This window comes from Rhinopithecus bieti, unplaced genomic scaffold (assembly GCF_001698545.2).
Source record: "Rhinopithecus bieti isolate Rb0 unplaced genomic scaffold, ASM169854v2 scaffold_54331, whole genome shotgun sequence".
NCBI classification, from domain to species: Eukaryota; Metazoa; Chordata; class Mammalia; order Primates; family Cercopithecidae; genus Rhinopithecus; species Rhinopithecus bieti.
Genome location: NW_016821659.1, coordinates 238,665 through 259,846, shown reverse-complemented (window position 1 = coordinate 259,846; position 21,182 = coordinate 238,665).

Sequence of the window (21,182 nt, the reverse complement as noted above, 5' to 3'; positions counted from 1 at the left end):
GTATTTATTTTTGTAGAGACGGGGTTTCACCGGGTTAGCCAGGATGGTCTCGATCTCCTAACCTCGTGATCCTCCCGTCTCGGCCTCCCAAAGTGCTGGGATTACAGGCTTGAGCCACTGCACCTGGCCTGGGATGGCTTTCTAACGCCCGCATCAGCAGCAAGATGCACACAGCCCTCCCCCGAGTCCCTGCCTCTTAAGCGTTTCTGTATCTTCTGACTCCGGTGCACCAGCCGTGGGGAATTCAGGTCCTAGCTTCCTGGTTGGTGCTAAAAGCCCTCGGGGACTTGGGAAATAAGCGCTTTGGCCCCAGGTGCTCCACTCCCACCCTCTCTCTCTTCTCAATTATTGTCATAATTAAGCCAATCATTGGCTACTGCTATTGTTTTTATTTGTGTGTATGGTAAAAACACTGTGGTTTGGCCGGGCGCAGTGGCTCAAGCCTGTAATCCCAGCACTTTGGGAGGCTGAGACGGGCGGATCACGAGGTCAGGAGATCGAGACCATCCTGGCTAACACGGTGAAACCCCGTCTCTACTAAAAATTACAAAAAAAAAAAAACTAGCCAGGCGAGGTGGTGGGCGCCTGTAGTCCCAGCTACTCCGGAGGCTGAGGCAGGAGAATAGCGTGAACCCGGGAGGTGGAGCTTGCAGTGAGCTGAGATCTGGCCACTGCACTCCAGCCTGGGCGACAGAGCGAGACTCCGTCTCAAAAACAAAACAAAACAAAACAAACAAACAAAAAAACACTGTGGTTTGAAGATAAGATTTCCCCTGGGATAAACAAAAACATACCAAGCCTCTTCCTCAGCCCAGGACGGGATGAAGATGCTGAATCTGCCTGTTGAACAGATGGAGAAATAGATAGATGGAAGAAAGGACTATTCTGAGTTAGCGGCCAAGCCAGGAGTGGACACGACAGCTCCCCTTCCCCAGTGGGATCCCGATAAACAATTTATCATCAGACCCGCGGGTCAGCCCCTGCCTCCTCCCACCCCCAACCCTGCATGGGAGAGCAGGTGGGGTTCAGGATCCAGCCCTGGAGCTGGGCAGAGGAGGTGAGGAAGCCACTGGTCTAACTGAATTCCCTGGAAAAGCCCAGCACGCAGGCGGGTGGGGACTGTTCACAAGCATGGGGGCCCCTGCGGCAGCCACTAAGGGCCTTGGGCGGTGGGGCAGGCCACCCAGCTGGAGGGCTTCTGGAAGTGGGGACGGGAGGCCAAGGGTGGTCATAGACCCTCCTTTTCCTCACATCTTTCTGGGCACACCTGCACTTTCTCTGCTCCTGCTGACCCCTGGCACCCTCTGACCTCCATGGGGAATTCTTTGGTTGACCAGGAGAAGCTACTCCTGGTTGCCCTGGAAACACCTCCTGGGACCACGTGCTCACCCTGACTCATGCATCTCCTGAAGATCAGTGTTCCCCAAACCGATGTTCCCCAAACCCCACAGCCCCAAGGTGGGGAGGAGGTGGGCAGAGGCAGAGACCTCAGCAAGGGGAGGAACTCTGCCCTCCAGAAAGCCCCTGGGCCCCTCTGTCTGCCTCATGCGGCCACGCTGGGAACAGAGCGGCAAGATGCTCAGACACTCTCAAGGAAACCTCAGGCAAGAAGACAGGCTCCTCTACTTTCTTGCCTCTGCTATCCATACCATACACTGGGAATGAGTTTTAAACCAATTCAAGGGGACAAAGACCCACTTACCAGACCATCAAGGCTTCGGCACGGCCACCGTCTTAGTCAACATTTTTGACGGCAAGAATGAAAAACCCACTTAGGTCAGTGGAAATATTTGAAACGTGAGGATTTATTATAGAGATACAAGCACACTTTTGGAGTCCAAGGGCCCTCAGGAGGGCTCAGATCCTGGAACAGGAACTCCATCAAGTGCCCCATGTCTGTCTCAGACCCTCTCTCTGGGACGGGACCTCTCCCCACTGCACGTCGGCCTCCTCTGCCGAACGGACTCTCCTCGTCCAACATGGCAGAGAGGGCTGCCCTGCCGATCTGAGTCTGCCTGTTCTCCCAGGTGGTCTACTATGAGTCCCACCAGCACCACAGGCCACACTCTCCATCCTAGCGGGAGGAAACTGATGGTCCAGGGCCCTCTGGCTGCGACATCCTTACACAGAGCAAGCGTAGCAGCTGGGCCCAAGCTTGTGGCACGTGGTGGCCCTGAGGGAACAGGCCTCTGGGATGCCTTTCTGGGAATATTTTGGAGCGTTGTGACCACCACACTCCCAGAATGTGGGTCCCTGCCTGACTTCTCGTCCCGCGGTCTGGCATGCAGCCACACATCCACCCTTCCAGCACCCCTCCTGAGTATTGCTTCAGAAGGGACCATCGTGAATGTAGATGGATCCTGGGCTCCCCTGTTTCAAACCCTCTAATGGCTCCTACATTGGACTCCTTAATTTGTCTCCAGGGCCTCCACCATTGGAGCCCTTCTCAGTTCCCCTGGCTAGTTCCTGCAGTCCTTGGCTCACCCTACCACACTCCCCTCCATCCTGGCCCTGCTCACGATTCCCCTTCTTTATCCCCAGCCTCCACGTTCACCCAATTTCTGCTCATCCTTTAAGCTTGGTTCAGTGGTCACCTTCTCTAGGACCCCCAGGCTGAGTGAGGGGTCCTTTCAAGGCATCCCTTAATGTGAAACCTGCCCCCATATTCCCCGTTTCCCTGTCTGTCTCCCCCACGTAGACAGGATTGAGTTTTACTCACCGTCACATCCTCTTCAGCCCTGGACACAGAACCCAGCATATTTTCCAGTCTCGAAACTTTGGAAAAGCACATCATTTGAATACATTTAAAGATAAGATTTGTTCCCCATAAGGGCCATCAAAATAAACAAACCAAAACCCCTGGCCATACGCAGTGGCTCACGCCTATAGTCCCAGCACTTTGGGAGGCCAAGGCGGGCGGATCACTTGAGGCCAGGACTTCCAGCCCAGCCTGGCCAACCTAGTGAAACCCCGTCTCTACTGAAAATACAAACATTAGCTGGGTTGGTGGCGGGCGCCCTGTAATCCCAGCACTACGGGGGCCGGGGTGGGTGGATCGCTTGATCCCAGGAGTTCAAGCTTGGACTCCCTCTCAGAACAGTGACAGCGAGATGAGGCAGGGCCAGGAGCACCGAGCCAGGACAAGAGCCGCCCCCAAGGGTCAGGAGGGAGAATGGGAAGGCCAGGGGAAGGCGGCGTTGGCTTCCCATCTTCCACACTGAGAGGAGCCAGAGATCTGACCCTACCCTGCCTTCTCCCCCACTTCTTACCTACATTCTGTGTCTTCCAGACCCGGCCACCCATGCCTGGTTCAAGGCATGGAAGGACGAGGGCAGGCACTTTGGCGCAGCCCTCCAGGGTCCCACTCTCAGCAGCGGTTCCCTTTCCTACACAACAGGTGCACTCTGCAGACTTGCCGCAGACCACGGGAGAGGACATAGGACACCTGACACCCAGGAGCCCCAGGCGCTCCCACACCCACCGCACAGACTTCTCAGAAGTAGATCCACGTGGCGTCTCCCAGGAAGCAGGAAGGACCTGGACCGTTGCTTTCCGAGGCTCTTTGAAAGGAAAGGCCTTTCCTCTCTGGGTGGGCTGCGAAGGGAGCTCATCTCTCACCCCCACGTCTCCGCCTGGCTGCCTGTCAGAATCCCCTGCGGATGCCTGGCTCACGTCCCAGAGCCCCCAAATTCTAATCTCCTGTAGTGGAGTTCAGTGTTTGTGAGTTTTGTGAGCTTGCCAGGAGGTTCTGGGGGGCCAGGAGGCCTGAGAGCCACTCCCAGGGCGGCGCAGGCCCCCCTCACAGGACACAGCTCTCATCCTGTAGGGCAGGGGCACCCCCACCTCCTATGTTCCTCACCTTTCTATGTGGGCTGGTGAGGGGGCGTCAGGATCCCTTTCCTGCCTGGGGCCGTCTCTCCCCCCACCTTCCACGTCCACTGCAGTCTGTACCCTGAGAAGTAGCCTTTGCACCAGGCCCCAGGGACTAAGACACACAGGTAAGGAACAGGCATGAGAAAGGAGGGTGGGAGACAGTGGTGCCCCCCACGCTCTCACAGGGGGTGGGGCGGGAAGCAGCTGGGTGGCCCGGAGGAGCCTAGGCTGCAGATGAGCCCCAGAACATATCTCAGGAAACCTTCAGCTCGTTGGGGGTCAGCTGGAATTTAGGGTGTAACACCCACCGTGGGCATGTGGAGAGATGCAGACACTCCCTGCCAAGGTCTGGGCAGCCTGTGGGGTGCTTTGGGGGACCACTGGGGACCAGCAAGTCTGCATGGAGCTCTTCAGGATGGACTACCAAGCTGGCAGGAAAACAGATGAAGTCAGTGACCAAAGCATTTCCGCTGCCGTGAACACCCACCTCACTCCAGCTGATCATTCCAAATGCAGAGGACAGCAGAGAAAGGACCTCAAAATCAAGATGGCAGTGGAGCAGTGGCATCCAAGTGCAGAGGACAGTGAGGCAGCCCCCCCCCAAATGCACAGGAGAGTGGATTAGCAGAGCATTAGAAGGACAGGGAGTGTTGGAGCCACTCCTTTCAGAAGCACACGACTCACTTGGCAAGTGGAAGGATCGCTTGAGGTCAGGAGTTCGAGGTTATAGTGAGCTGTGATTGAATGCACCACTGCACCACAGACTCAGTGACAGAGTAAGATCCTGTCTCAAAGAAATAAAGAAGCATAGGATGTGGAACAGCAGCTCCAAATGCAGACGACATTGGATCAGTGACATCCACATAAACTCAGAGGACAGGAGCTCCAATGTCTCCAAATGCGGAGGGCTGTGGGCAGAGCCTCTGACACAGGGTATGTTAGGCTGTTTTTGCATTGCCATAAAAGCCTACCTGAGACTGGGCCATTTATAAAGAAAAGAGGCTGGGCACGGTGGCTCACACCTGTAATCCCAGCACTTTGGGAGGACGACAATCACTTAAGGTCAGGAGTTCGAGACCAGCCCGGCCAACATGGTGAAACCCTGTCTCTACTACTTTCGATTTTTTTGAATACTTTCAGTAGAAATAGTCCAGCTCTTCCTTGTACTTCTGGTAGAATTCAGCATGTGAATCTGTCTGGTCCTGGGCTTTTTTTTTTCATTGGTGGGCTACTTATTACTGCCTCAATTTCAGAACTTGTTATTGGTCTATTCAGGGATTTAATTTCTTCCTGACTCAGTCTTGAGAGGGTGTATGTGTCCAGCAATTTATTCATTTCTCCTAGATTTTCTAGTTTATGTGCATAGAACTGTTTATAGTATTCTTGATGGTTGTCTGTATTTCTTTGAGGTAAGTGATGATATATCGCCCTTATCATTTCTGATTTTGTTTATCTGATTCTTCTCTCTTTTCTTCTTTAGAGTCTAGCTAGTAGTCTATTTTTTTATTTTCTTTTTCCAAAAAGACAGCTCCAGGCTGGGCACGGTGGCTCACGCCTGTAATCCCAGCACTTTTGGAGGCCGAGATGGGTGGGTCACGAGGTCAGGAGATTGAGACCATCCTGGCTAACATGATGAAACCCCCACCCCCATCTCTACTAAAAAATACAAAAAATTAGCCGGACATGGTGGTGGGCACCTGTAGTCCTAGCTACTCAGGAGGCTGAGGCAGGAGAATGGTGTAAACCCAGGAGGTGGAGCTTGCAGTGAGCCAAGGTCGTGCCACTGCACTCCAGGCTGGGCAACAGAGTGAGACTGTCTCAAAAAAAAAAAAAAAAAAAAAAAACCAGCTCCAGGATTCATTGATTTTTTTAAGGATTTTTCATGTTTCTATCTCCTTCAGTTTCCCTCTGAGCTTTGGGGTGTGTTTGCTCTTGGTTCTCTAGTTTTTTTAGTTATGATGTTAGGATGTCAATTTCAGATCTTTCTAGCTTTTTCATGTGGGCATTTAGTGCTATAAATTTCCCTCTTAACATAGCTTTAGCTGTGTCCCAGAGATTCTGGTATGTTGTCTCTTTGTTCTCATTAGTTTCAAATAACTTCTTGATTTCTGCCTTCATTTCATGATTTACCCAAGAGTCATTTGGGAGCAGGTTGTTCAACTTCCATGTAGTTGTATGGTTTTGAGTGAATTTCTTAATCTTGAGTTCTAATTCGATTGTGCTGTGATCTGAGAGACTGTTATTATTTCAGTTCTTTGCATTTGCTGAGGAGTGTTTTACTTCCAAATATGTGATCAATTTTAGAGTACGTGCCATGTGGTAATGAGAAGAATGTATATTCTGTTGTTTTGGGTGGAGAGTTCTGTAGGTATCTATCAGGTCTACTTGATCCAGAACTGAGTTCAGGTCCTGAGTATCTTTTTAAATTTTCTGTCTCAATGATTTGTCTAATATTGTCAGTGGGGTGTTAAAGTCTTGCACTATTATTGTGTGGGAGTCTAAGTTTCTTTGTAGGTCTCTAAGAACTTGCTTTATGAATCTGAGTGTTCCTGTATTAGGAATGTATATTTATAATAGTTAGCTCTTTTTGTTTAATTGAACCCGTTACCATTATGTAATTGCCCTTCTTTGTCTTCTTTAAATCTTTGTTTGTTTAAAGTCTGTTTTGTCAGCAACTAGGATTGCAACCCCTGCTTTTTTCTGTTTTCCACAGGTTTGGTAAATTTTCTTCCATACCTTTATTTTGAGCCCATTTGTGTCTTCGCACATGAGATGGGTCTCTTGAAGACAGCACACTGATATGTCTTGACTCTTTATTCAGCTTGCTATTCTGTGTCTTTTAATTGGGAGCATTTAGCCCATTTACATTTAAGGTTAGTATTGTTATTTGTGACTTTAATCCTGTCATCATGATGCTAGCTGGTTATTTTGCAGACTTGTTTATGCAATTGCTTCATAGCGTCACTGGTCTGTGTACTTCAGTGTGTTTTTGTAGTGGCTGGTACGTTTTTCCTCTCTATATGTAGTGCTTCCCTCAGAAGCTCTTGCAAGGCAGGCCTGGTGGTGATGAATTCCTTCAGCATTTGCTTGTCTGAAAAGGATCTTATTTCTCCTTTGCTTATGAAGCTTAGTTTGGCTGGATATGTAATTCTGGGTTGGAAATTCTTTAAGAATGTTGAATATTGGCCACCAATTGCTTCTGGCTAGTAAGGCTTCTGCTGAGAGGTCTGCTGTTAGTCTAATAGGCTTCTCTTTGTAAGTGACCTGGCCTTTCTCTCTGGCTGCCCTTCACATTTTTTCTTTCGTTTTGACCTTGGATAATCTGATGATTATGTGTCTTAGGGTTGATTTTCTCATGGAGTATCTTACTGGAGTTCTCTGCATTTCCTGAATGTTGGCCTGTCTTGCTGGGTTGGGGAAGTTCTCCTGGGTGATATCCTGAAGTATGTTTTCCAACTTGGTTACATTCTCCTTGTCACTTTCAGGTACCCCAATCAGTTGTAACTTCAGTCTCTTTACATAATCTCATATTTCTCAGAGGTTTTGTTCATTCCTTTCATTATTTTTTTCTCTATTCTTGTCTGCCTGTCTCATTTCAGAAAGATAGTCTTCAAGCTCTGAGATTCTTTCCTCCGCTTGGTCTATTCTGTTATTGATACTTGTGATTGTATTGTGAAGTTCTCATGTTGTGTTTTTAGCTCCATCAAGTCAGTTATGTTCCTCTCTAAACTGGCTATTTTGGCTGTCAGCTCCTGTATCATTTTATAATGATTCTTAGCTTCTTTGCATTGGGTTACAATATGTTCCTTTAGCTCAGCAAAGTTTGTTATGATCCACTTTCTGAAGCCTACTTCTGTCACTTCAGCCATCTCAGCCTCAGCCCAGTTCTGTGCCCTTGCTGGAGAGGTGTTGTGGTCATTTGCAGGAGAAGCAGCACTCCGGCTTTTTGAGTTTTCAGCACTTTTGCACTGATTTTTTCTCATCTTTGTGGGCTTATCTACCTTTGATCTTTGAGGTTGCTGACCTTTGAATGGGAATTTTGTGGGGTCTTTTTTGTTGATGATGTTTTGTTTTCTGTTTGTTTTTCTTTTAATAGGTCAGTATTCTGTAGGGCTGCTGCAGTTTGCTGGGGGTCCACTCCAAATCCTAGTTGCCTCAGTTTTTCTTGTGCCTGGTGGTATCACCAGTGAAGACTATGAAACAGCAAAGATAGCAGCCTGCTCCTTCCTCTGGAAGCTCCATCCCAGGGAGGTACTGACCTGTTGGCAGCCCAGACATGCTTGTTGGGGGGTCTCACCCAGTCAGGAGAAATGGAATTAGGGATCCACCTAAAGAAGCAGTCTGGCTGCTTTTTGGTAGAGCAGGTGTCCGTGTTGGGGCAGTGGGGTGGGGCCCCTTCCACGTCTGGACAGTTTGGACTGTCCACGTCAAAGCCAACAGACTGGAATGGCTGAGTCGAGCAAATCACAGAGATGGGAGCTGCCCCTCCCCTTGGGAGCTCCATCCCTGGGAGAGATCAGAGCTCTGTCTGCATAACCCTGACTGGAGTGGCTAAAGCCCCTGCAGGGAGGTCCCAGCCAGTGAGGAGGAATGGATCAAGGTGCTGCTTAAAACAGTCTGGCCATGATCTGGCAAAGCAGCTGCACTGCAATGTGGGGGACACTTCCTCTTCCAGACCATTTGGACAGGCTGGAATGGCTGAGTTGACTGAACCACAGAGATGGTGGCTGCTGCCCCAGCCCTGGGAACTCTGTCCTGTGTCAGGCAGACTCCAGCCAGTTGCTGTTGGCTGGCTGGAATTCCAAACCAGTGGGTCTTACCGTAAGAGGTGCCGTGGAAGTGGGGCCTGCAGAAGGACACTGCTCGGCTCCCTGGATTCAGCACCCTTCTAGGGGTATGTACGAGTGGACCTCCCGCCTTGCTGGGGATCCCAGGGCTGGGGTCTGTAAAACTCCTGGGTCTCTGTGTGTGCCTGAGTTGCTGCTTTGCTGAGACTCCACACAGCTTTGTGTATGGGACCCTAGGCCCTGGTGGCGTGGGCTCACGAGGAGATCTCCTGATCCACGAGTTGCAAAGATCCATGGGAGAAGCATGGTTTTGCCAGTGGGGTCACACAGTTACTCACCACTTCCCTTGGCTGGCGGTGCGGGTTCCTTTGACTCTGTGCTGCTCCTGGGTGGGCGTTACCCCACCCTGCTTTTCTTCCTTCTTCACGGGTTGAATCGTTTGCCTAGTCAGTCCCAGCGAGAGAACCTGGATATTTCGGTTGAAGGTGCTGTATTAACTTGCTCCTTTCATTCCTTTCTGTGAGTGCTGCAAACCACAGCTGCTTCTAACTGGACATCTTTGCTCCTCTCCAAAACCAAATTCTAAATAAAGTCTTTTTTTTTTTTTCCAACCTTGAATTAACTTTGGAATTTCCCAGAGAACCCCTGGATGATCTTAAAGGATTTGTTTCTCATCTTATAAAAGTAGATATACTAGACTCCTTAAGCTTATTTGATATGTTAAATATTGCCATAAAGCAAGTGACACAAATTTTTTTGTTTCCCAGTGCATATAAAAGTAATATTTAAACTATCCTTTAGGTCAGACACAGTGGCTCACGCCTGTAATCCCAGCACTTTGGGAGGCTGAGGTGGGCAGATCACCTGAGGTCAGGAGTTTGAGTCAAGCCTGGCCAACATAGCGAAACCCCATCCTACTAAAAATACAAAAAAAGTACCGGGCGTGGTGGCAGGCACCTGTAATCCCAGCTACTCAGGAGGCTGAGGCAGGAGAATTGCTTGAACCCAGGAGGCAGAGGTTGCAGTGAGCCGAGATTGTGTCACTGCACTCCAGCCTGGGGGACACAGCTAGATGCACTCCAGCCTGGGTGACAGAGTGAGACTCCGTCTAAAAAAAAAACTATCTTTTTGCTGGTGCAGGGTCTTGCCTCGATGATGCTAGCTGCTGACTAATCAGGGTGGCAGTTGCTGAAGGTTGGGGTGACTGTGACAATTTCTTAAAATAAGACAATAGTGAAGATTGCCACATCAATTGGCTCTTTCTTTCACAAAATATCTCTGTAGCATGCTGTCTGATAGTGTTTTACTCATGGTAGAACTCCATTCAAAATTGGAGTTGCTCCTCTTAAACCCTGCTGCAGCTTTATCAACTAAGTTTATGCAACATTCCAAATCCTTTGTTGTCACTTCAACAGTTCACAGCATCTTCACCAGGAGAAGCAGATTCCATCTCAAGAAACTACTTCCTTTGCTCATTCACAAGAAGCAACTCTGTCTGTTCAGGCTTTACCATGAGATTGGCAATGGTTCAGTCACATCTTCAGGCTCCACTTCTTTTTTTCTTTTCTTTTCTTTTTTTTGAGACGGAGTTTTGCTCTTGTCACCAGGCTGGAGTGCAGTGGTGCAATCTCAGCTCACTGCAACCTCTGCCTCCTGGAGAATCAAGCGATTCTCCTGCCTCAGCCTCCTGAGTAGCTGGGATTACAGGCACGTGCCACAATGCCTGGCTAATTTTTGTATTTTTAGTAGAGATGGGGTTTCATCATGTTGGCCAGGCTGGTCTCGAACTCCTGAGTTCAGGTGATCCACCCACCTCTGCCTCCCAAAGTGCTGGGATTACAGGTGTGAGCCACCGCGCCCGACCCAGGCTCCACTTCTAATTCTAGTTCTCTTTCTCTCTCTGCCACATCTTTAATTACTTCCTTCACTGAAGGCTTGAACCCTGCAAAGTCATCCATGAGAGCTGAAATCAACTTCTTCCAAACTCCTAGTAATTTGGATATTTGACCTCCTGTCATGAATTACGAACGTTCTTGATGGCATCTAGCATGGCGACTCCTTTCCAGAGGTTTTCAATTTACTTTGTCCAGATCCATCAGAGGAATTACTGTGGCAGCTGTAGCCTTACAAAATGTGTTTCTTAAATCATAGTAAGACTTGAAAGTTGAAATCACGCCTTGATCCATGGGCTTCAGAGTGGATGTTTTATCTGAAGGCATGAAAATATTAATCTCCTTGTGCATCAGAGCTCTGAGGTGTTTAGGTATACCGTCAATGAGCAGTGACATTTTGAAAGGACTCTTTTTTCTGGACAGCAGGTCTCAGCCCTGGGCTTAAAATACTCAGTAAACCGTGCTAGAAACAGATGTGCTGTCATCCAGGCTTTGTTGTTCCAGTTACAGAGCACAGGCCGGGTAGATTTCACATAATGCTTAAGGGCCCCAGGATTTTCAGAATGACAAATGAGCACTGGCTTCAATTTAAAGTCACCAGCTGCATTAGCCCTAACAAGAGAGTCAGCCCATCCCGTCAGCCTGTCCCATCAGCCCATCCCGTCAGCCCATCCTGTCAGTCTGTCCTGTCAGTCAGCCCGTCCTGTCAGCCTGCATCCCATCAGCTTGTCCTGTCAGCCCGTCCCATCAGCCTGTCCCATCAGTCAGCCTGTCCCATCAGCCTGTCCCATCAGTCAGCCTGTCCCATCACCCGTCCCGTCCGCCCGCCCTCAGCTCTTGTTCCCATCAGCAGCCCATCCCGTCAGCACCGTATGTCCCAGCCTGTCTCCATCAGCCTGTCCCGTCAAGCCTGTCCCATCAGTAAACGTCCCATCAGCCTGTCCACATCCAGTCAGCCCGTCCCGTCAGCGCCCGTCCCCGTCAGCCCTCCCATCCAGCCCATCCCGTCAGCCTGTCCTGTCAGTCAGCCCGTCCCGTCAGCCTGTCCCATCAGCCCGTCCCTTCAGCCTGTCCAGTCAGTCAGCCCGTCCTGTCAGCCTGTCCTGTCAGTCAGCCCGTCCCGTCATCCTGTCCCATCAGCCTGTCCCTTCAGCCCATCCCGTCAGCCCGTCCCGTCAGCCTGTCCCGTCAGCCTGTCCCGTCAGCCAGTCCTGTCAGCCTGTCCCGTGAAGTTGTGAAGCCACACATTGACTTCCCTCCACCTATGAAAGTCCTAGATGGCATCTTCTTCCAATAAAAAGCTGTTTTGTCTACATTGAAAATCTGTTGTTGTGTGTAGCCCCCTTCATCAGTGGTCTTAAATATCCTGGATAACTTGCTGCATTTTCTCTGTCAGCACTGGCTGCTTTCATCTTGCACTTAATTTATGTGATGGAGATGGCTTCTTTCCTTAAACCTCAGAAACCAACCTCTGGTAGCTTCAAACTTTTCCTCTACAGCTTCCTTACCACTCTAAGCCTTCATAGAATTGAAAGCTTGCTCTGGGTTAGGCTTTGGCTTAAGGGAATATTGTGGCTGACTTGATCTTCTATCCAGACCACTCAAACCTTCCCCACATCAGCAATAAGGCTGCATTGCTTTGTTATCATTTATATGTTCACTAGAGTAGCATGTTTGATTTTCTTCAAAAACTTTTCCTTTGCATTCACAACTTCGCTGTTTGGTGCAACAGGCCTAGCTTTCAACCTGTCTCGGCTCTGGACATGCCTTCCTCACTAAGCTTGATCATTTCTAGCTTTTGATTTAAAATGAGAAACATGTGACTCTTCCTTTTACTTGAACACTTAAGAGGCCATTGTAGGGTTATTAATTGGCCTAATTTCAATATTGCTGCATCTCAGGGAAATAGGGAGGCCCTAGGAAGGTAGGGAGGGGAGCGTCTGGTCAGAGAACACTCAGAACACACATGTATCAATTAAGTTCACCATCTTAACGGCGGTTCATGGTGCTCCCAAACAGCCATAATAGTAGCATTAAAGATCACTGATTTGAGTTCGAGACCAGCCTGGCCAACATGGTGAAACTCTATCTCTACTAAAAGTACAAAAATTAGCTGGCCATGGTGGCGGGCGCCTGTAGTCCCAGCTACTCTGCAGGCTGAGGCAGGAGAATCACTTGAACCCGGGAGGCGGAGGTAGCAGTGAGCTGAGATCACGCCACTGCACTCCAGCCTGGGTGACTGAGGGAGGCTCTGTCTCAAAAAAAAAAAAAAAAAAAAAAAAAAAAAAAAAAAAAAAAAAATCACTGATCACAGATCACCATAACAGATCCAACAATTGTGACAAAGTTTAAAATATTGTGAGAATTACCAAGATGTGACACAGAGACATGAAGTGAGTACATGCTGTTGGATAAATTGTGCCCATGCAGGGTGGCCACAAACATTCCATTTGTAAGAAACACAGTATCTGCAAAGTGTAATAAAGAATCAAAGTACAATAAAAATGATGTACGCCTGTATGTGAAATTCCTAGAAATTTGTCAATGCCCTTAGTGTCCATATAATCAGTCATAATTCTACGTATCTTAAGGTGTTGTATTCCACAGAAATACAATTTTCTTGCCAACTCTATTATAGTAAACTCTCACCACATCCTCAATCATGACTGTTTCAGAGGGTTGTTGTTTTTTGCTTGTTTTGTCTATCACAGATGGTTGTTGTACTCTGATGCTTTCCTGAAAGCTCTTACAACCAGCTACAGACAAAAGTGTTTCATCTTCGAAGAGATTCATGGAAAGACTCTGACAAGTACTATGCGATGATACAGGCTCCTGACAATGTTCAGATCATACCACTGAATGTGGTAAGAATTTCTATAGCTCTAATGCAAGAAAAGGATGGATTCGGAAAACTGCTAATCCAAGATAGAGCAGAACGAGAATTAATTACATGGAACTAAATGCACCAAAGAAGATGATTTTAGTTTTTATAACTGTTTAAAACACTGATGATTCTTTAACGTCTTGTTTACCATATTTAAGGAAACCCTTTTCTCTTTTCTCTTAAGCGATCTGTGGCTTACAGCAGTCTGGTAAATTACACTTTTGTAAATAACGTTGAGACATTTCTCCTTTTCTTCCTACCTGATTCCTCCAAAATTCTGGAAACTTTGAGTATTCTTATTTTTATGGCAATATAGTCATTTGCATAGGTCCAACAAGAATCTATAACAAGACACGATTTGAAAACATTAATTATATCGCCAAGGCTTTGACTGGAATGTCCTATTTTCAGATATGACCAGACAGATTTAAGGAACGAGAGGTGACATTGTGGAATCAGTAAAGCCCCCTGACAAAACCAGGCTGGCTCCTTGCCCACAGAGTCCCCTGCCTTCCAGGTAAATAAACAAGGCTACTTCCTGGTGGGCCCAAGCAGTTCAGGAGATCTCTGATGAAAATGGAGGTGACTGTAGGGAGACAGTTCTGTTCCAACTAAAGCTGTATCCTTTGGGGAGGCGTTGAACCAGTACTGTATTCACCACCTTTGAGCTTCTACCTCTTTTGAACTGGCTCCTGCTGTTTTATACATTCCCAATTTTTCTCCCACCCTTCCGATTTGGAATCATTAAAAAGCAAAATTTCCCTTTTCCTGAAACCCTAACAAACTAAACTTGACCACTTGATATAAACTTCAGAGAAATCGCCACAACAAATCCTGTATGGACAAACTTCATGCCTGCTGTTGTCTGAGCCACTGAGAAAGTTTACTGGGCCCGGGCGCAGTGGCTCACACCTATAATCCCGGCACTTTGGGAGACCAGGGTGGGTGGATCATAAAGTCAGGAGATCAAGACCATCCTGGCTAACATGGTAAAACCCCGTCTCTACTGAAAATATAAAAAATTAACCAGGTGTGGTGGCGGGCACCTGTAGTCCCAGCTACTCAGGAGGCTGAGGCAGGAGAATGACGTGAACCCGAGAGGTGGAGGTTGTAGTGAGCCGAGATTGCGCCACTGCACTCCAGCCTGGGCAACGGAGCTAGACTCTGACTCAAAAAAAAAAAAAAGTTTACTGGAACATCCAGTGCCATAACTGAAAACATTCCAACTGCAAACCAGGAGGTGCATCAAACTACAACTGCTGTTTGCATTCCATCATCTAAGGATGCTCTGAGCTCAACTCTAGAAATCTTGACTGGATGCCTTCTGGACTCAGAGACTAGGCTCCCAATTATGAATCTTTGTGAAAGTCTGAAAAAAACAACAACACCCAGTTTGCTTTTTCCTGTTCTCTCCCTCGGCAACAACCAACACAGAAGACTTCTGTGACCAAATGTGTGGGGATTTCTCCTCACGTGCCAAGCAAGCAATGAGTCGTGCAGTGGACACCAGCCGGGTGACCTCCAATTCAGTTCAGTTCTGATGCTGTCTACCCAGAGATAGCCCAAGAAACCACAAAGTGAGAACTCACTCCCACAAGGCCCTCCCCTCCTTCTAACCAGCCACAAGTCCAGGCTTCCGCAACTTCTGACCCACCAGATTCATGTGTTTCCCTGAGTCCTGTGAGCTGCTCCAGCAAGTTAAGATAATAAAACCCAAAGCGTTTTTAGAGAAAGACTTTGGTTTACCAGTTGATTACAAAGCACATTTTAAAAGGTACAAGTAAACAGCCAGACGAAGAGACATACAGGGTGAGGTCTGGAAGGGCCCGCGTGGAGTTGGAGTGCTCCACCCTCTGGGCATGGGAATGAGTTTTGTTCACCTTCCTGTGAGCCTCCATGTGCTCAGTTACCTGGAACCTCCTACCCTGTCCTCTTGGGCCTTTTATGGAACCTTTATTGGTTAGGCATGGCTGAAGCCTGAACAGCCATGTAGAAATGTGACTGGACAAAAAGAGCATGATCAAGTGCTAACAGACTGAGTGGGAAACCCTGCAAGGCCCGTCCGTCCAGATTCTCCTTGGCCTCTCTGTGCAGCACTCCTTCTTCCAGGGTGAGTGGGGCAGGACCTTCTCTGAAATAAAGGTCTTAGACCCACAATCAGATTAGAGTCCTGCCTTGGGCAGGTGAAAGACGGGTAGGAAAATGTCAGAGAGAGAAATTCTTTTTCTGGAGCCTTCTTCTAATCATAATAAACACTTTGTTTTTCTTTTGTTTCCAAAGAAATGCTCCTCATTGAGCGCCTGACTGCTGGCGCCATATGGAGACCTCATTTAAATGGACACTTACTCCCACTTGCACCACTGCCTCCTGGAATAAGACACACATATTTTACAAAACTAGGAGGCTGAGGCAGAAGAATTGCTTGAGCCCGGGAGGCGGTGGTTGCAGTGAGCTGAGATCGCGCCACTGCACTCCAGCCTGGGCAATAAGAGCGGGACTCCATCTCAAAAAAAAAGAAAAAAAAAAGAAAAGACACACATATTTCACAAAACTGACGTATTCTCAAAACTAAGAAACAGGCCAGGCACAGTGGCTCATGTCTATAATCCCAGCACTTTGGGAGGCCAAGGCGGGTGGATCACTTGAGCTTAGGAGTTCCAGACTAGCCTGGCCAACATGGTGAAACCCCATTTCTACAAAAAATACAAAAATTAGCCCCCAAGACGTTTCAAAGGAGTCGGGGGAAGTTTCAAAGGAGGGCCAGGCGTGGTGACTCATGCCTGTAATCCCAGCACTTTGGGAGGCCGAGGCAGGGAAACTGCTTGAGGCTGGGAATTTGAGAGCAGTTTGGGCAACATAGTGGGATGTTTTTATTTTTTTCAAAAAATAGCCAGGTCTAGTGGCATGTAGCTGTGGTCCCAGCTACCCGGGAGGTTGAGGTGGGAGGATGGCTTGAGCCCTGGAGTGCTAAGCTGCAGTGAGCTGTAATTGCGCCACTGCACTCCAGCGTGGGCGACAGAGTGAGAATCTGTCTCAAAAAAAAAAAAAAGAAAAGAAAAAAGAAAAGAAAAGGAAAAAATCAAATGTAAGTCTGGTGTGTATGTGTAAAACTAAAACAAAAACAGAAACTCTAATTTGGAGTCCTGAAAAGAAACTCTGGACAAAGGTGTGCTTCCAGAAAATACAACCAGAGGCTCGGGATGTGACCTGAAGTCATCCCTCAGGAATGTGCCTTTCAACAACAATTAGGCAGGAAAAAGGACATCCCACATAATGAGGCAAACTAATGAGAGAGCTCAACATAATTTCAGGTGCATTTTGCCAAGAATTCAACAGGCCATTTAGCTCTCAAACCTGTACTTAGTACCTACTATGTATCCTCCACCACACTACAAGCAAGAGGGAATGGAGGAATATTTCTGCAACTCTATTCCCTTAAATACGTACATATACATATATACTCACACATACACACACACACATGCATGTATATATAGGCATATTTAAAGCAGTCTATATTAGCATTAAAAAGCCCAGGGTACAAAGATGTGCTAAGTAACGATGATAAAACAGAATCCTTTTCCTGTTGTTGTTGTTGCTGCTGTCCATAGACAAAGCCTCTAAAGAGACTGACCTCCTTATAGTGTGCTTTGAAGCAGATAGGCTGTAAATGGCAGCTCCAATGTCACCACGTGCACAAGATGTACCAAAAGAGACAAACACTGAGTTGGGGGATCCACCCAAGATTTTAAAGAGATGAAGAGCAAAATACTGTAATGGAAATGTTTGCCAAAATCTCTCTTCTATCGTTCTGCTCAGCCACTAGGTGAGGAGTGTCCCGGGCGCCCTGCCTGAATTGTAGCCTGGAGTGGACTGCGTGGTCAGGCCAGCTGCCTTCTCACAAGCACTGGAATGTCACAGTGCCCCTTGGTATCTGTTTCTTCTCCTGAAAAATTGGGATATTCATAGTCCCTACCTCCTAGACCAGAAATGATATCACGTATGTCCAGCAACTCAAACAGTGCCTGATGCATGGTAAATGCTCAATACATGTGAATAATCATCAGTGAAGCCCAGGGGCCCCCAGTCAAATCGAAAGTCACAGAAGTACGTCTCCGTGGAGGGAAATCACCTCCACGTTTCCAGACCCCTCCACAGGGAATCAGGCCGCACACACATCTTCCGTGAGGGGGAAGCTCACATGTTGGATTTGGGACCTCTTCCTCCACCCTGCTTTCCATGGGGCCTTGGGCACAGTCTCTTGAATACCTGCAAAGATGGCACATTTGTGCCCTAGATATAATTTTTGGAAACAGATAAAAAATGTCCAGCTAAGCCTGGTGAATGAGAATGAGTCATAGTCTGCCCAAAGAGGACACAATGGCACCTGCTCTCCCGCTGCTCCAGAGAGCACCAGGGTCTCCTGAGAGCTGACGGTTCTCAGGCCCCCAGCTGATATGACACTGCCACCTGGTGAGGCTGAAGGGCACTACAGGGACGTTCTGGAAGCAAGTAAACCCCTAAAACAAGTAAAACCAGTGCTGAGCCCCTGGATGACAGCCCTGAAGCCCTGTAACAGTGCAGAGAACTCCTGTTTCCCCTTTTGCCAAATGTTCCCCTGGAGTTAAATTAACTTGATCTACTCAGCCAACTTCAAGCTTTTGCTAGGCAGTTAATATTTCTGTCCTTCCTTTTTGTTTTACACTTGGAGACATAATTTATACACACACTCTCACATATGTATACGCATTTTAGGAACATTTTATAGACATTGCATATGTAAATCTTAACTGTGCAACTTTGACAAACAGATACACAGTCGTATGCACACCCCAATCGTGATAAGGAGCGTCATCACCCTAGAAAATCTGTTCTGCCCCTTCCCAGGCAGTACCCCTCTAAGTAGCAGTGACTCTTCCACTTTCTGTCACTATAGATGAGTGCTGACTTTTCTAGAGTTTCATATAAATGAAATAATGTAGAACGTACTGTAGTGTTCTGACTTCTTTCACTCAACATGATGTTTTGAAATGAGCTCATTTGTTTTATTGTTGAGTAGTCTGTTGTGTGAATACACTGTAATTTGTTTTTCTATTATACTGCTAATGGACATTTGGGCTGTTTCCAGTTGTGAAGAGCATGACTAGGAACATGCTTGAAGAAGTCTTTTTGTGAACATATGTGCTCATTTCTGTTGGGCAAACATCCAGGAGTCAGATTGCTGGGTCAATGGGTATCTTTATAAGAAAGTATCGAACCATTTTCCAAAGTGGTAGTAGCATTTTTATCTTCCCACCAGTAGTGTGAGACCTTTCTTATATTTTTTTAAGTTGGAAGGGGTCCAATTCTACATGAGCTAAGAAGCACTCGCAGACACTATCGGGTCAGTGCTGGGCGAAGCGGGCATTCTCTACAACTCCCCACACTTCACTCACAGACACTGTCGGGTCAGCGCTAGGCGAAGCGGGCATTCTCTACAACTCCCCACACTTTGAAATGGAAATGCTGGATTAAAACATCATAAATCATCTCATGGAAACATAGGAGCAACCCCAAAACACATAGTCATTCCTCACTGAAAGGAACCAAGGATCCTTGGCTGATTCCAGATTTGGTGCAAGGAAAGAACAAAGTGATCCTCAAACCTCCATCGCGACGGAAGCAGGGAGGGGCCCAGAGGCGGTGACGGAGGAGCCAGCGTGGAGTCTGCCACTTCCCGTCCCACCATCGCTGAGTGCTGGGAGACAGTGTTCCCGACGCGCACAGCTACCAGAGGACTTGCATTAAGAATACGGATAAAGAACTTCCGCAAAGGAACTTAAAACACTGAATTTTTTTAAATGGATAAAAGAGTCACTTTTAAAGAGAATATAACCAATATCCAATAAACACTTGAAAAAGTGATCAGAATTAGTCATACTCAGAAAATGAAAATTTATTTCATTTATGTATATTTCAAATTTTGGAGGGAACAGGCAGTGTTTGGTTACGTTGATAAGTACCTTAGTGGTAATTTTGGAGGTTCTGGTGCACCCGTCACACAAGCAGCGTACACTGTACCCAGGGTGTAGTCTTTTAGCCCTCACCTCCTCACCGCCCTTTCCCCGAGTCCTCAAAGTCCATTATATCTTTTTTTTTTTTTTTTTTTTTTTTTAAGATGGGATCCCACTCTGTCGCCCAGGCTGGAGTGCAGTGGCGTGATCTTGGCTCACTGCAAGCTCCACCTCCCAGGTTCACATCATTCTCCTGCCTCAGCCTCCTGAGTAGCTGGGACTACAGGTGCCCGCCACCTCGCCCAGCAAGTTTTTTGTATTTTTAGTAGAGACGGGGTTTCACCGTGTTAGCCAGGATGGTCTCGATCTCCTGACCTTGTGATCCGCCCGCCTCGGCCTCCCAAAGTGCTGGGATTACAGGCGGGAGCCACTGCGCCCGGCCCGATTATATCATTCTTATGCCTTTGTATCCTCATTGCTTAGCTCCCGCTTATCAGTGAGAACACACAATGTTTAGTTTTCCATTCCTGAGTTACTTTGCTCAGAATAATGGTCCCCAACGCCATCCAGGTTGCGGTAAATGCCATTATTTTGTTCCTTTTGTTCCATGGTATATATATACCACAGAAAAATGAAAATTTAAGCCAGCATAAGAGACCACTGCACATGAGCCAGATGGTTAAAATGTAACAGACGAAAAGTACAAAGTGCTGACAAACTGGAACTCATGCCTTGCTGACAGAGATGTTGTAAATTGGTAAAGTCAAAACCATTTGACATTATCTTTTAAAGCTAAACATCTGTCTGCTCTATGACCCAGGAATTCTACTCCTAGGTATATGTACCCAAGGAAAATGCACTTATATTCATGAGAGCCCCCAGACTGGAAACAATTCAATTATCCATCAACAGTAGAATTAATAAACAAACTGTAGTATATTCCCACAGTGGAATACCACACCATCAGTGAAAAAGAACAACTGGGCCGGCGCGGCGGCTCATGCCTGTAATCCCAGCACTTTGGGAGGCCGAGGTGGGCAGATCACCTGAGGTCAGGAGATCCAGACCATCCTGGCTAACACGGTGAAACCCCGTCTCTACTAAAAATACAAAAAAAAAAAAAAAAATTAGCCAGGCGTGGTGGTGGGCACCTGTAGTCCCAGCTACTTGGGAGGCTGAGTCAGGAGAATGGCGTTAGCCCAGAAGGTGGAGCTTGCAGTGAGTGGAGAACGCACCACTGCACTCCAGCCTGGGCGACAGAGCAAGACTCTGTCTCAAAAAAAAAAAAAAAAAAAAGAAGAAGAAGAAGAAGAACAACTGATACATACAGAATGGTTGAATCATACAAAATGTGGGGTGAGGAAGCCACATACAAAGGAGTATGTACTATAGGATCTTATTTAAATAGTGTTCAAACACATAAAACTAGTAGAGGAGATAGAAACCAAACTCATGATCTCCCACGGGGACGGGGAGGTGAGGCATTGGGAGGATGAGGTGGGGTGGCATGGGGTGGATTAACTGGGAAGGGAAGGGCATGGAGGAGCCTTCCAGCAGAATGAAAAGGGTCTGTATCTTGACCAAGAGCTGGGTGGGTGTTACCTGGGTTTATAGACATATAAAAATTCACCAAGCATATACTAAAGATCTATACGTGTTAGGAATGTTAATTAAAACTTTCTTTAAAAGGAATCCATGGATCCATAGTGATCCTGTGAACCCAGAAAATCTGAGAAGAAAGTTTATTTTGCCC